Source organism: Gadus chalcogrammus, chromosome 23 (assembly GCF_026213295.1).
Source record: "Gadus chalcogrammus isolate NIFS_2021 chromosome 23, NIFS_Gcha_1.0, whole genome shotgun sequence".
Taxonomy (NCBI): Eukaryota; Metazoa; Chordata; class Actinopteri; order Gadiformes; family Gadidae; genus Gadus; species Gadus chalcogrammus.
The window spans coordinates 3,827,895-3,840,834 of record NC_079434.1 but is presented as its reverse complement, the minus strand read 5'-3'; the positions used below and the strand labels follow the sequence as shown (position 1 = coordinate 3,840,834).

Genomic DNA, 12,940 nt, shown 5'->3' with positions numbered 1-12,940 from the left:
ACAGGACAGGATATAATGGGGTGATCGAGATGCCCCGTACACCAGCCGAGTTGCAAGTTGGGAAATCTCCAGACCCCTTTTGTCGGTCCCAATCGGGATTATGAGAATATACAGAGTTCAGTGATGCTGACCGTACGACTCGACAACAAAAATGGCTGAGCCCGTAAAGAGATTTATTTTCATTGTAGGCTATTTGTACCATGTTGGTCATTTCAATGTCGATTTTAAATGCTCTTACACACTGGATTACATTACAACTTTATTCCGGTCACCAATTAATGCATTGCACGGTCTTGCTGTGCGTGCAATACAATGTATTATTCTGCATGTTTAAGAATGCTTGATTCTGATTGGCTGGGAGGAGGACATTAACCCGGTAGGTTGCCTATGGCGACACATTAGTGCCATAATTCACTAATGTGATTTAAAAGATGCATTCGGGCGTATTATATTATTCCACACGCGTAGATATTAACTGCGAGCGCGCAAATGATCTCTGCGCGCGCATAACAGCCTCTCGCGCGCGCAAAACCTCTCGCGAAAGATGTTTTTACGCTCTCGCTCGAATTTAATTTTGGCACTATGGGGGAGGGAACCATGGCAGGGCGGGCTTTCCTATGATTGGCCGTTTCTGAAGCGCGATATTTGATTGACAGCCCTCCTCACATTCAATTCTGAATTGTACAGTAAATGGCTGAAACGATAGTTACTTATTGTAACTCTAGATTCTATGAGTATAGGCGCAGCCTTTTAAGGCTATCGCTATTGGGTTATCCCTGGCGTGAGCCGTAGCACTGAAAAATGTGTAATCCCCGACCACCAACAGCGTGGGCCTCAATTACGTCCGCGTGCGGTGTGCCTCAACGACGTCCGCATTTCGCAGATATAGTCGGGCGCCGGCGGACGTTCTGCTCCCAATAAACAGCTTTTCTTCAGCTATTTAAAGGACAATGAGGCCGACACTTAAAAGGCTGCGCCTATACTCATAGAATCTGGAGTTACAATACGTAACTATCGTTTCAGCCATTTTCTGTACAATTCAGAATTGAATGAGAGGAGGGCTGTCAATCAAATATCGCGCTTCAGAAACGGCCAATCATAGGAAAGCCCGCCCTGCCTTGGTTCCCTCCCCCATAGTGCCAAAATTAAATTCGAGCGAGAGCGTAAAAACATCTTTCGCGAGAGGTTTTGCACACGCGAGAGGCTGTTATGCGCACGCTGAGGTAATTTGCGCGCGCGAGAGGCTGTTTTGCACGCACAGAGATCATTTGCGCGCTCGCAGTTAAGATCAACGCGTGTGGAATAATAAAATACGCCCGAATGCATCTTTTATCACATCAGTGAATTATGGCACTAATGTGTCGCCATAGTTGCCCGCTGACTTGTCAGTTGTACTTGCAGCTGACTGATCACAGTGTCATCCAATAGTAGACCAATACGCCGCTTGTATTTTTTTCCATCACAGAAATTTCAAACATGGGAGGGCCATTGTAAAACATGCCAAACAGGTCCATTGTAAAAATAAACCTTGTTTAAAAGTTTCTAAAATGCATCGGAAATCGATATAAGAGGGTCAGTCGATACATAGTTTCGCTAACGATATAAAATGTAGCACCTACGTTATTAAACTAGTAATCAGATGCAGCCTTGTATAAACTAATTAGCTACAAAATGGACGAATTCATTGTCAATTTTAATGTATTTGGAGACTAGTAGGGAAGACGTTTGAGGACTGGTTAAAGAGCGACGAGGACGACGGAACGACAAAAGCAAAAGACAAGGCCAAGGATACCCGTTTCCGAGATCTGACAGATGATGAGGAATGCATGTTTTATTGATCGTAATTCCTCAAAACTACTTTTTGAGGAAGATGAACTCAAAAAGAGTATACATTTAATTAGCATGGCATACGAATAAGAAAAAGCATAATTATTAAAGTATTTGAATTGTTTTATTATGTCGGCAAGCAAGAAGTAGAATTAATGGAATAATCCCCTCAAGGCAGGGCAATAAACAGTTTGATATGCCCGGCTCGTGAAAGGATACCGTCCACAAGCCGGCCGGGCATATCAAAATGTTCATTGCCCTGCCTCTCGGTGATTATCCCAAGTTTTGTTGTTTGTTTTCGAGCTGGTTTGCTAAAGAGGATAATGTAGCTAACAATAACGATTATTAGTATGCTACACGTGAACCTCCTAAGATGGCGCAATGTGATATAACCGCATGTCTGATTTCAGTTTAATTCATTTTTCACAATTTACCAGCTCTCGTTTTGAAGAATAATCACCCCGCCATTCGTTTCAATGGGAATCGCGACGGCCTATACTTTCAACATAAAGTGCAGGCCTACATATTTATAATTTGAAATTCGTCCCAGCCTTTATACCATAGATACTATATGGTCTATAGCATATATGTGCGTTTTCCGATTACAGTTTAATGCATTTTTTACAATTTACCTGCTCTCGTTTTGAAAGCTGAAATTCAAGGCGTATTGATCTACTATTTGATGACGCTGTGCTAAGTCAGCAGCAAGTAGAACCAACAAATCAGCGGGCAACCTGCCGGTTTAATGCCCTCCTCCCAGCCAATCAGAATCAAGCATTCTTAAATTAAGTAGAATAAAAATAAATTCAGGCAAAAAGTTGTATCTTGTTTATTTTTGGAGTGCTCACGTGTAGTATATAGGCTGTTCCCCACTATTCCCTTTTTTTTCATGGATTATATAAGGTTTCTTTTTATATATGTATAGGGCATTAAGCAGAAAGGCATTACACCTTATAACTGTCTAATGCTAGAAATTAGAGGATAGCACTTGAAAATGTTAAACCTTGATATTAAAAACCCGACTTTGAACCGTTTGCCTAATATGTGATCATGATTACTGCAGCTTCTGGTCGTTGCAACAGTATATTTTCCTTAAGAAACCAAACCAATCTGCCAAATACATAAGGACTTTGGCATGCAGCCTTTTCACTTTAGAGAATGTTCAAATTTATTGGTGAAATTCTTTTTGTGGATGTGGATGTGGGGGTCAGTCGGTCAGACTAATGTTTTTATTCCTTTCAAAATTACAAAAATTATATGTTGTTCTGGTTTGCTCTTGTCTTGCATAGTCCTGTAGCTTGCCGGTTAGAAAGTTTTATTTGCTTAAGTTAGTTCAGGATATATCTCCGATCTTTTTTTTACAAGTGTCATCTTATCTCTGAATCAATACATTGTAAAATCATCAAATGTATAAACCTATAGATGCTGAATATGTGACTTTATTTATTCCTCAGAAGAGCTTATGGTTCTTCTTATTGCTACAGTTCAAGGATCTGACCTTTAAACAACTACTTTTCCTAAGTTAGAGGTACAACTTTGACACGTCAAGGAATACTCAAGTTTCATTCAGTCTACGACTTTCGAAAGAAACTGTCATGTATTGCCATGCCAAAGCCTTACCACACCTTCAGCTCTCACAAAGGAAACATGTATAATGTAATAACCAATTGATGGCAAAATAGCTACGTCTTAAATTTCTTTCTTTCTTTCTTTCTTTCTTTCTTTCTTTCTTTCTTTCTTTCTTTCTTTCTTTCTTTCTTTCTTTCTTTCTTTCTTTCTTTCTTTCTTTCTTCTTCTTTCTTTCTTTCCTTCCTTCCTTCCTTCCTTCCTTCCTTCCTTCCTTCCTTCTTTCCTTCGATGCTGGTTCCAAGCTAAGCCGTGTCTTGCTGGGAGTTGACCACTTTATTTGCCAGCTGGATCAGCAGTGGGTATCTGAAAGTACTGTTCCTCCATGACTCAGGAATCCCCTGCACACCAGTCTGGAAAAAACATCAAGCCAGTTGGTCCAGCGTTTGGATGGTAGAAGCCAGCTGAGTCCCAGTGTAGGAGGCAACAACGGCATACATTGATATGGAGCCAAGTGTTTAGAAGTGTAATTGTACCACATTGTTGTGTCTCTTAATATTGTAATATTCAGCAGTCCATCGAATGATCTTGGTGTTTTTGAATACCAAGAGACAAAGCTATACATCTTTGTTCCAGTGTATCTCGGCCTCCATACAGCATAATGATGTTGTATGGAGGGCCCCTCTTACCTGCGCGCCAAAACAAGCACCGATGAAGGAGGCACGGCTGGAAGTGCAGCCCCCGCAGCGCATAGTGTCCCTAACCGCCTCTTCTAGCCGGCTGTGGGTCAGCAACCCGTGGAGTGCCCCCTGGAGGGCATCGGGCAGAACTGCAAGAAATCATGAAGTTACATGAATATACTTTTTCCTTTTTTAACAACTTTTAACAGTTAAGCACAGCAAGTTTTTCCTCTTACTACAATAGGCAGCCTTCCTGTCTCGTGTTTCTCCTCCCTTTATAGCATTTTCTTTCTTGCATATGTGTAAGAGAGAGAGAGATCTCATTGTCAGTTTTTTTTCCGAATAAATATAAACAAATGAGTTCCAAGTATAGAACAGTGTTTAATTTTAACTGCGATATACATGTATAAATAGCCCCAAATAATCTGATAGGCTCTTATCATAGAGGTGTAAAAGTCGGGGATGCACAAAGGTGTTACTTTTGATGAGTAGCCTATGTGTGCACTGGCAGACACATTTACTTAATTAGCTTGTTTTCATCCCTACATATACACCTCTATGATAAAGGCCTCTTACTCTAACGTTGTACCCTCAATAGTTCACCATCCAATGGTTTTGACAAAACTGATTTCCTAGCTACGAGATTATCATTGGCTAATGTAACAAAGAAATCCTGTGCATTTGACTCACAGCTCATCATTTTAGAGTATAGTTTTAAATAGCAGGTTTCTTTTTTGAAAACCAGTGGCCTGGCCCCTCTTTTGATTTCTGAGACCATTGCAGCATAAGTTAGGAAGAGAAGACTGGGCAAACGTGTGAAGATCAAAAGGCCACACACACACAAGCACACACACGCGTACAGATAGAGAGTGAGAGAGAGAGAGAGAGAGAGAGAGAGAGAGAGAGAGAGAGAGAGAGAGAGAGAGAGAGAGAGAGAGAGAGAGAGAGAGAGAGAGAAGCGGATATACTGACAGGAAGCAGAAGCCGGGCCCATGCCAAGTGAACAGACCTGAGCCCCTGCTGCTGAGCCCAACAGTCCAGAGCTGGGCTGGCCAGACTCACCTCATGTGTTGGTGAACACAGCAGGGATGAGCTCTTGGCTCTCCTTGGCTAGGTTTCCCTTTACCTGGTTGATGTGAGCTAATACACACACACACACACACACACACACACACACACACACACACACACACACACACACACACACACACACACACACACACACACACACACACACACACACACACACACATACACACACATACACACACACACACACACACACACATACACACACACACGCATGCACGGATGAGGTGTTTACATTGTGGTTACCAACTTGTGTTCGCATATTTTGACAAGTTGTTATTTTTAACATTAAAAAACGTATCATATTATTGTGTTGCTACACAGTGCTAATGACCACTGAATATCCAAGTGGGTAATCATATCAAAGGAAAAAGGGTGTGTTCCCGATAACGTGAGATTATTTTAAATATTGATGATTCTTAATTTGGTGTTTTAAAGCTTACCAATAACAGCCTTATCCAACTCCTGAGGGTTCTGCCTCCCGGGGTCCTTCAACTGGCCCAGCACTGCGTCCAACACATTAGGATCCGGCCCATTCAGGATGAAATGCTCCACAAACCTTTAAAGCCATTATTATATCAATTCAGTATCAGGACAAACACACACAGACCCCCCCCCCCCCCCCACACACACACACACTTTGGTCAAATGTGTATTCAGTATCTACCTACCACTCTACCACCTCCACATGCTCATTCAGAAGGTTGAACGTTGTTAAGGTTTGGAAAGATGTTTAAAGGGGCAGTGTGCAGAATTGAGTGGCCTCTTGCGGAACGGACCTTAGAATGAGCCCTTCATCTCTACATAGAGTGCCCTCGGAGCCTGCCATGTTGCATGTTTCTACAGTAGCTTTTAGTAAAAGATTTTGAGAAGGTAATGTGATTAATGTAATGTAAAGAATGTAATTATAATCACTATCTTGAAGGCTTTGACTTAAAGTCTGATAGAATAAATAGCTGGATACGATATTAATCTATAAAGGTTCCATAGTACTTGAAAGTGGGCTACTCGACACAGTTGTAGGCAATAACATAATTTTGGACGTAGCTTCTGGCACCTCACAGGCCACCGTAGCACCTATTACGCTGTTACAAAGGGAGGGGTGAAGGGGGGATTCAGTTGGTAGCATCTGCCACCTCACCGCTAGATGCCACTGATGAGAAAAATTTCCTAAAGGGGACAATAAATTATCTATCTCTCTATCTAAATCCTAAACTGCACCCTGAAATAAGCATACTTTTTCTTGGATTGCATAATCATTACTACAAAAAATGTAGTGATACATGTTTATATTTATAGTTACTAGAAATTATTACATCAATACATGTAGAAGGTAGGTGTAAAAGAAGGAGGTTTTGAGGTTTTTGGGATTAACCCCCAAACCTTTCTGTCATGGGTGAAACAAACTGCTGCTTCACTAATAGTATACCTCGCTGCGGCCAGCGCCATGGCAACACAGATGTCGTTATTCTGTGTGACACGCACGGCCATCTCCACTTTGTCTAGCATCTGGGCGCGCCCGGCGAACATGGCCACTACAGGGGCTATCTTGGTGACACAGTCCATCTGACAGTCCACCTCACATCCTAGAAAACACACACACACACACACACACACACACACACACACACACACACACACACACACACACACACACACACACACACACACACACACACACACACACACACACACACACACACAAACACATTAACAAATAAATACCCCAGAGTAACTAAATAATTAAGCCAAAGTTACACACGATTGAATGGTGAAAGATCTGTGCGTCTGGAAGTAAGTATGTGTGTTACCAGTCTCTTCTTTGCGGGCGTCGACATTTCTGATGAAAGATTTCAGGCTTGCATTCCGCCAAGGCCCGTTTATGGGGAGCTCGGCTTTGGGACCTGAGGAGTTAACAACAAAATGTCTAACTACTTAAGTCCTCAGTTATATTTATTTTGTCTTTTGTCACCAAAATGAGAGAGAGGCAGAAAGTGTTTGCAGCGCTAGCCATAAACCCCGAAACCCTGTAGTACCTGTAGTTGAATAAAAAACTCATCATCATTATTATTATAATGCAAATGATGATTATTATATTTAAGTTATCAAAAACCTCTCATTCAAAAACATGGACATCAGTGTGACTATTGGGGAACATGTTGAATGGAACGGGAAGTTGGGAAGTTTCGTGAGAACATGAGAAACAGTGTTGTCATTGAGCTTCTCAAGGTCAGAAGCTTGCATCCCTTTGGCAGTCACCAATTATGTGTTGTTTTCACCCCTTGTGAATTGTTGCGATTTGATATATATGGTTTTAAAGTTCATGGGCAGAAGTAAATCCCACTTGTGTGCAGCACATAAGTCCTCTCTGTCTTGTAACGATGTACATAACATTTGTTACAATCACTTGTGCTATTTCTTGCAATATTCAATACAAATGTGCATGTTGTTTGGTATTTTTAATAACAACATGTGGTATTTTTAAATGACATATGCAATAACTTTGATCTTAAAGTTTATTCAGTTTAATGTAGTGGTCTAAAGTAGGAGTCTATTACTAATTTATGTGTAAAACCTATTGATTTCTAGTTCATGTTTTGTACATATATTCTTGTTCTGTACCACTTCACTGTGTTTCATACTTGCTTCATGTTTCATGGCTCTCTCATCGTACTCATAGCCTACCTCCCTTCTGTCTGTAGGGGTCGTTGAGTGGCAGATCGTAAACGGTCCCTGGGCCAAAGAAGCTGTAGGTGCGCTGGGTCAGGTCCTCTGCATTCACATCTGCTCAGGCATTTCATTATCAATTCATATTAAATATTAAATACGGGTTAACTTCATATATTTTTATGAAAATAAGTGAGACAATAAGTTATATTTGCAAGTACAAAATAGTAAATAAACACCCTTGCCAATAGTGGGGAGGATGGTTAGTGTGATGGCAGTTTCGGAGTGGCCCAAATCAAAATCTGTTATAAATGTGTGGATTGCTGACCTGAATTGTGTTTATTTTTTGGAAAGCCTTTAAATATAATCAGATGTAACCTGTATTGATCCAAATATTTTAAACATGCAGGCTTTTCAACATCCGAGTTTCATGTATGGGCTCTCTTCACTAGAAGGTGAAATGATTAACAGTTGGCTCTGTGTGTTTGTGTGTATGTGTGTGTCTGTACCTCCACAGTGACTCAGCGACTCCAGCAACACGAAGGCCTGGTCTCCGTAGCACGTCTGCTCCCCCGTCTCCCTGCGGTAGAAAGGATTTGCTGACTCAGCGCGAAACTCTGGAAAGGGCTCAAGTTTTGACAGCACTTCCTTCAGGCTGTCCAAGTTGTAGATCCAATGCATGGGCTGGGCTGAGGGCGAGAGAGAGACAGAGACATTAGAGACAGAGTGAGTCATTAGGTCATAGGGAGAGATATGGGATAGCCAAACTAACTGATGCTCAATATTTCTCTGTGATCTACATTCAATTTGTTTAAAGCACATCACAATTATCTAAAGAGCCAGAGCAGGGCATGGCAGACCCTGACACATCTAGTTAATGGCTGATTTGTTGAATTCGATACACTTTGAGGGTGTGTGTGCACTGGTGTTGAGGTGCATGCGTTCCAGCCCCTATTCTATTTTCCATATTCAACGCACCCTGGACAGCTTTGCAGCAACCAAGCTTGATGTGAGTGTCTAGCTGTTTTGTATGTGTGATTCATTCACTACCCAATCTAAAGTGCAACTAAACTAAAGCAATGTATTTATTTATTTTTGCGAAACTCTGCATATAAATGTAAAAAAGTAACGGCATTGCTTGCATTTGCTACATCTATGGTTTAATGGTTTCAATGTGGAAAAAGGTTTGAATAAATTTGAAATTTTTCCAAAGCCAATAATAAGAATATCACTTTAAATCGTGTGACGGTAGACATTTTGTACGCACTCTAAAACCTAACTTGTTGTGCAAGTGATCATGATTTGGACAGGCCATGTGAGGACAACTCAAAGCATATCAGAATGTCCAGGTGTTATCGGTGAGGAAAACATGTCTTTCACAGGCATGCTTCTCACTGATTATGCTGCTAGGGTGATTGGGGTGCCTTCTCATTGAAGATGCTGGTCCCTCCTGACTTGATAATATAATGAGACATGGCAACAGGGTTGTCTGACACATTAGAGCATTTGAAATGTTTCTATTGTCAGTTTCTCCAACCACGATCAACCATATCCAACGATAAGCTCTATCTCCCCTCCCATACAAAAATATTTCTGCCTGGTGCGATTAAGACTGACCAATCACAACCATTTATCTAATATGATGGGAGCGTTGAGGCCTTTTCAACAACAACAAAGATGACTGCCGCAGATGAAGAATGGTCAGTTGATTCTGCTATTGCGACAGTGTAGAGCGAACTGGACGGTATATCTATATCAGAAAATGGCAATCCGATCATACCACTACGGGCTCCATCTGATATTTGATTGCAGCTGGAGCAAAGCCTCGCGACAACAGTTTAATTATTGTTGGTTATTTGCATTTAGTGTACTGCTTGTTTGCATGTGGAAAGTCCACCATGTATTTTCCATAAGCTTTTTCTACTTGAAGAATGATAGAAGGAGTGTTGAAGACCCTCTCTCCCAACAAGTTATCTTACCTGCTGCATCGGCCACAGCTGCCCCGATAATGGCCCCTATGGCTCTGTCAGCCAGGTCCGACGCCATCTGGAGGTCTGTGGTCAAAGAATGTGATAGAATGTTATAGAATGTGACATCATATCCTTTTACAATTATTTATTCTCATAAACTTTGGAGCTTGAAAAAAAACATGTTCAGCTCAAATACATTTCCTCTCTTTCTTTTGTTTGTGTGTGCGTGGCACTCTCACTCTCTCTCTCAATTCAACATAATTTTGCTTGTTAAGCTTGCTTATTTAGCTAGAGCTTAATTGGCATGGGAAATATGCATGTTAATTACCAAAGCAGATTTATAATTTAGACAATGAAGACATTAGAATGTCATTAGAATAAAACTTATAATAATAATATTCTATAACATACTAAAGTAACACACACACCTAAAAATATATGAAAAGGTAATAAGATACGAGAAACAGACACATTTCAACCCTAACCCTAACCCTAACCCTACAATAGAATACTCAAATAGCCATCTGATAGTTAGTCTCGCTCTCTTTTCTGAATTGTCCGATCTCATGAAGTCTGTGGCATATACTTTGGGACACAACCACCAGTGCAATTAATAAAACAGGAGAGGTATAGTATCTTACCGCGTGAGTCCTGTGTTTCACAGGTAACTCCCAGTGTGGTAACGACCAGAGCAGCACTGCTGTCAGCTATGTGATGTCTTATCATGGATCCAATGCTTTTTTGTGTTAGACCCGCCCAAACTGCCAAGGAACGCACTTTGATTGGCTAACCCTAACCATCTCTCCCCTAAGCTTAACCATCTATAACCTAATACCTAAACTGAAAACCTGGCATATGTTTTTAAACTACATTAATTGCAACCTTTCACAATAATTAAAAAATATTCAATATTTGTATAAGTAAGGTAGTAAATTATTTAGAATAGTCTAGGATCAGATACTTTTGGTACTGCATTTGTCTTGGAATTAGTCCTTTACTAGGTTTCAAATCAATGTCATTACCATGACAGAACAACTGTTTTCTGTATATTTCAGATTAAGTTGCAATGCAATGCAATTTGCAGGTTAATTTATTTTAATTATGTGTAAAAGTGATGTGATGTGCAATGATGTCCCGTTCTGGGAACATGTGACCAACACAGTACGTACGTACAAGGATAGTATAGGCCTACAAAAATCATACAACCACTGTTACACATTGACACATTTAGGGCAAACGGAAGGCCTGAATTGCACACATTAGTGCCACTGTCAGTGGCAGCATACCAGCATGCATTACCTGCTTACCCCATATGGGGCTTCAATAGAAATCCAAAGGCCAAATCCATCTAAATCCTATTAAAGTATCCTAAACCAGAGAGACACAGTAACCATTTGCCACTGTTCATAATCGGTGTGTTCTGCTAAATGGACTGTACAGTGTACACTCTAGTCATATAGTCTAGTCATATAATTTTTATTCAACTATAGGATTTTGACCATATTGATAATCTTGGTCATCTTTCTAAATGCATAAAACAGCATTTAAAAAGATTGTCCAAAGTCTCCAATACCTCTCTAAGATAGGCAAAACCAAAGGTTCATAAAAACGAATCTATGAAATGATAAACACCAACTCTTGTTTTGAAACATCCTTATTGTGTGGAGAACAGTTGGTGCATTCCCCTGAGTGTGACTGAGTGAACCTCCAGCCCTGAGGGTTGTCCCAGCGTAAATAGGAGGCAGACCCCACTTATCCCTGTGCTACTGTGGGGCCCAAGGTGCCATTGAACACTACTGATCCACTTACACCAACATAACTCAGCATTACTATCAGGGGCCACGGCACTCAATACAGAAGAGCAATCAATACCAAATAGAAAACAACGAACAAACGCCCTGCTTTGGTCTACTATGGTGCTTTTCAGGTCACATAGTCCTCATTGTTTTGTTTTTGAATCGACATAAAAGGTATCAATTGGGAGTAGAAAGGTACAACTGTGACTATGCAGATAAGTACCTCACGACAAATAAACAGGAAATGTCCTTTGCTTTCTTTGGCAGGGTGATAGCATGCCCTTGACAGAAGGGCAGAAGGGGGGGGTTCGTCAGGCACTGTCAGCGGATCAGATGACCGATGAGGGTGCACCTCTATAAATTAAACTCTGGCAAGGAGGAGGAGAGGGGCAGATTATAAAACAATGGAAGGCGTGCAGAGACACTGTTGCGGCCCCCATGGACTAAGGATGGTGTGTGTGTGTTTGTGATCTTGTTCCCAAGCACGACGCGCTATTAAGAGTAGGATGGAATGGCCTCCCAGCAGACTTTGGATGGAGTGATTGGCTGAGGCCAGAGAGAGAGATGGGCTTCCACATGTAACAGATTCCACCTGTTACATTTACAAATCCTTAGTAAAGAAAACTCTGGATTAAGGCCCAATCCCATTTCTACCCCTTACCCCTTCCCCTTACCCCTTCCCCTTCCCCCTTCCCCTTGTTTTGAAGGGGTAAGGGGTCGAAATGTGATTGGGCCTTAGGCCAAATCCCATTTCTACCCCTTTCGCCTTCCCCCTACGCCTTACCCTTACCCCTTCCCCTTACCCCTTCAAAACAAGGGGGAGTGGTAAGGGGAAGGGGTAAGGGTAAGGGGTAAGGGGTAGAAATGGGATTGGGCCTTAATCTCCTAGTCGTTGTTGTTATTCTTCGTGCTCTCGCGTACACAGCTCATAGGTAGAAGGTGTATGAAAATTGTGTTGCGGTATACCGGGATAACAGTGATTCATGGCCCTTTCCTACCCTTGTGTGTGTGGGGGATTGTGTAGTGGGGGTGGGGGTTTAGGGGTTTACGTGTGCCAAGTCTTGCAAATAGAATGTGTCAGCATTGGGACTAGCTCGGAACCAGTAACCCCCTTTCATCCAGGCTGAGCATCAATCCTCACGTCCCCTAGTGGTACACAAAGCTGGAAACAAGAGCCCAGTCTAGTCCAGCTCTGAAGTCATAAACACCCTTCCTTTCCTTTCACTGGGCTATATTTACCATTGACCGAATGTAAATCATGTTCATATGCATACATTCTGTGTAGGGCAGATAAGCCAATTGTCCTACACCAGGAGCTTCTAAAGCAACGTCTTATATATATATA

At 41.5% G+C, this 12,940-nt stretch overlaps 1 pseudogene; it reads right to left on the bottom strand.

Moving 5' to 3' along the window:
• Positions 1–1,317: 1,317 nt before the first annotated feature.
• On the bottom strand, positions 1,318–10,540 carry LOC130376766 (crystallin J1C-like; annotated as a pseudogene).
• Between the last annotated feature and the right edge of the window lie 2,400 nt (positions 10,541–12,940).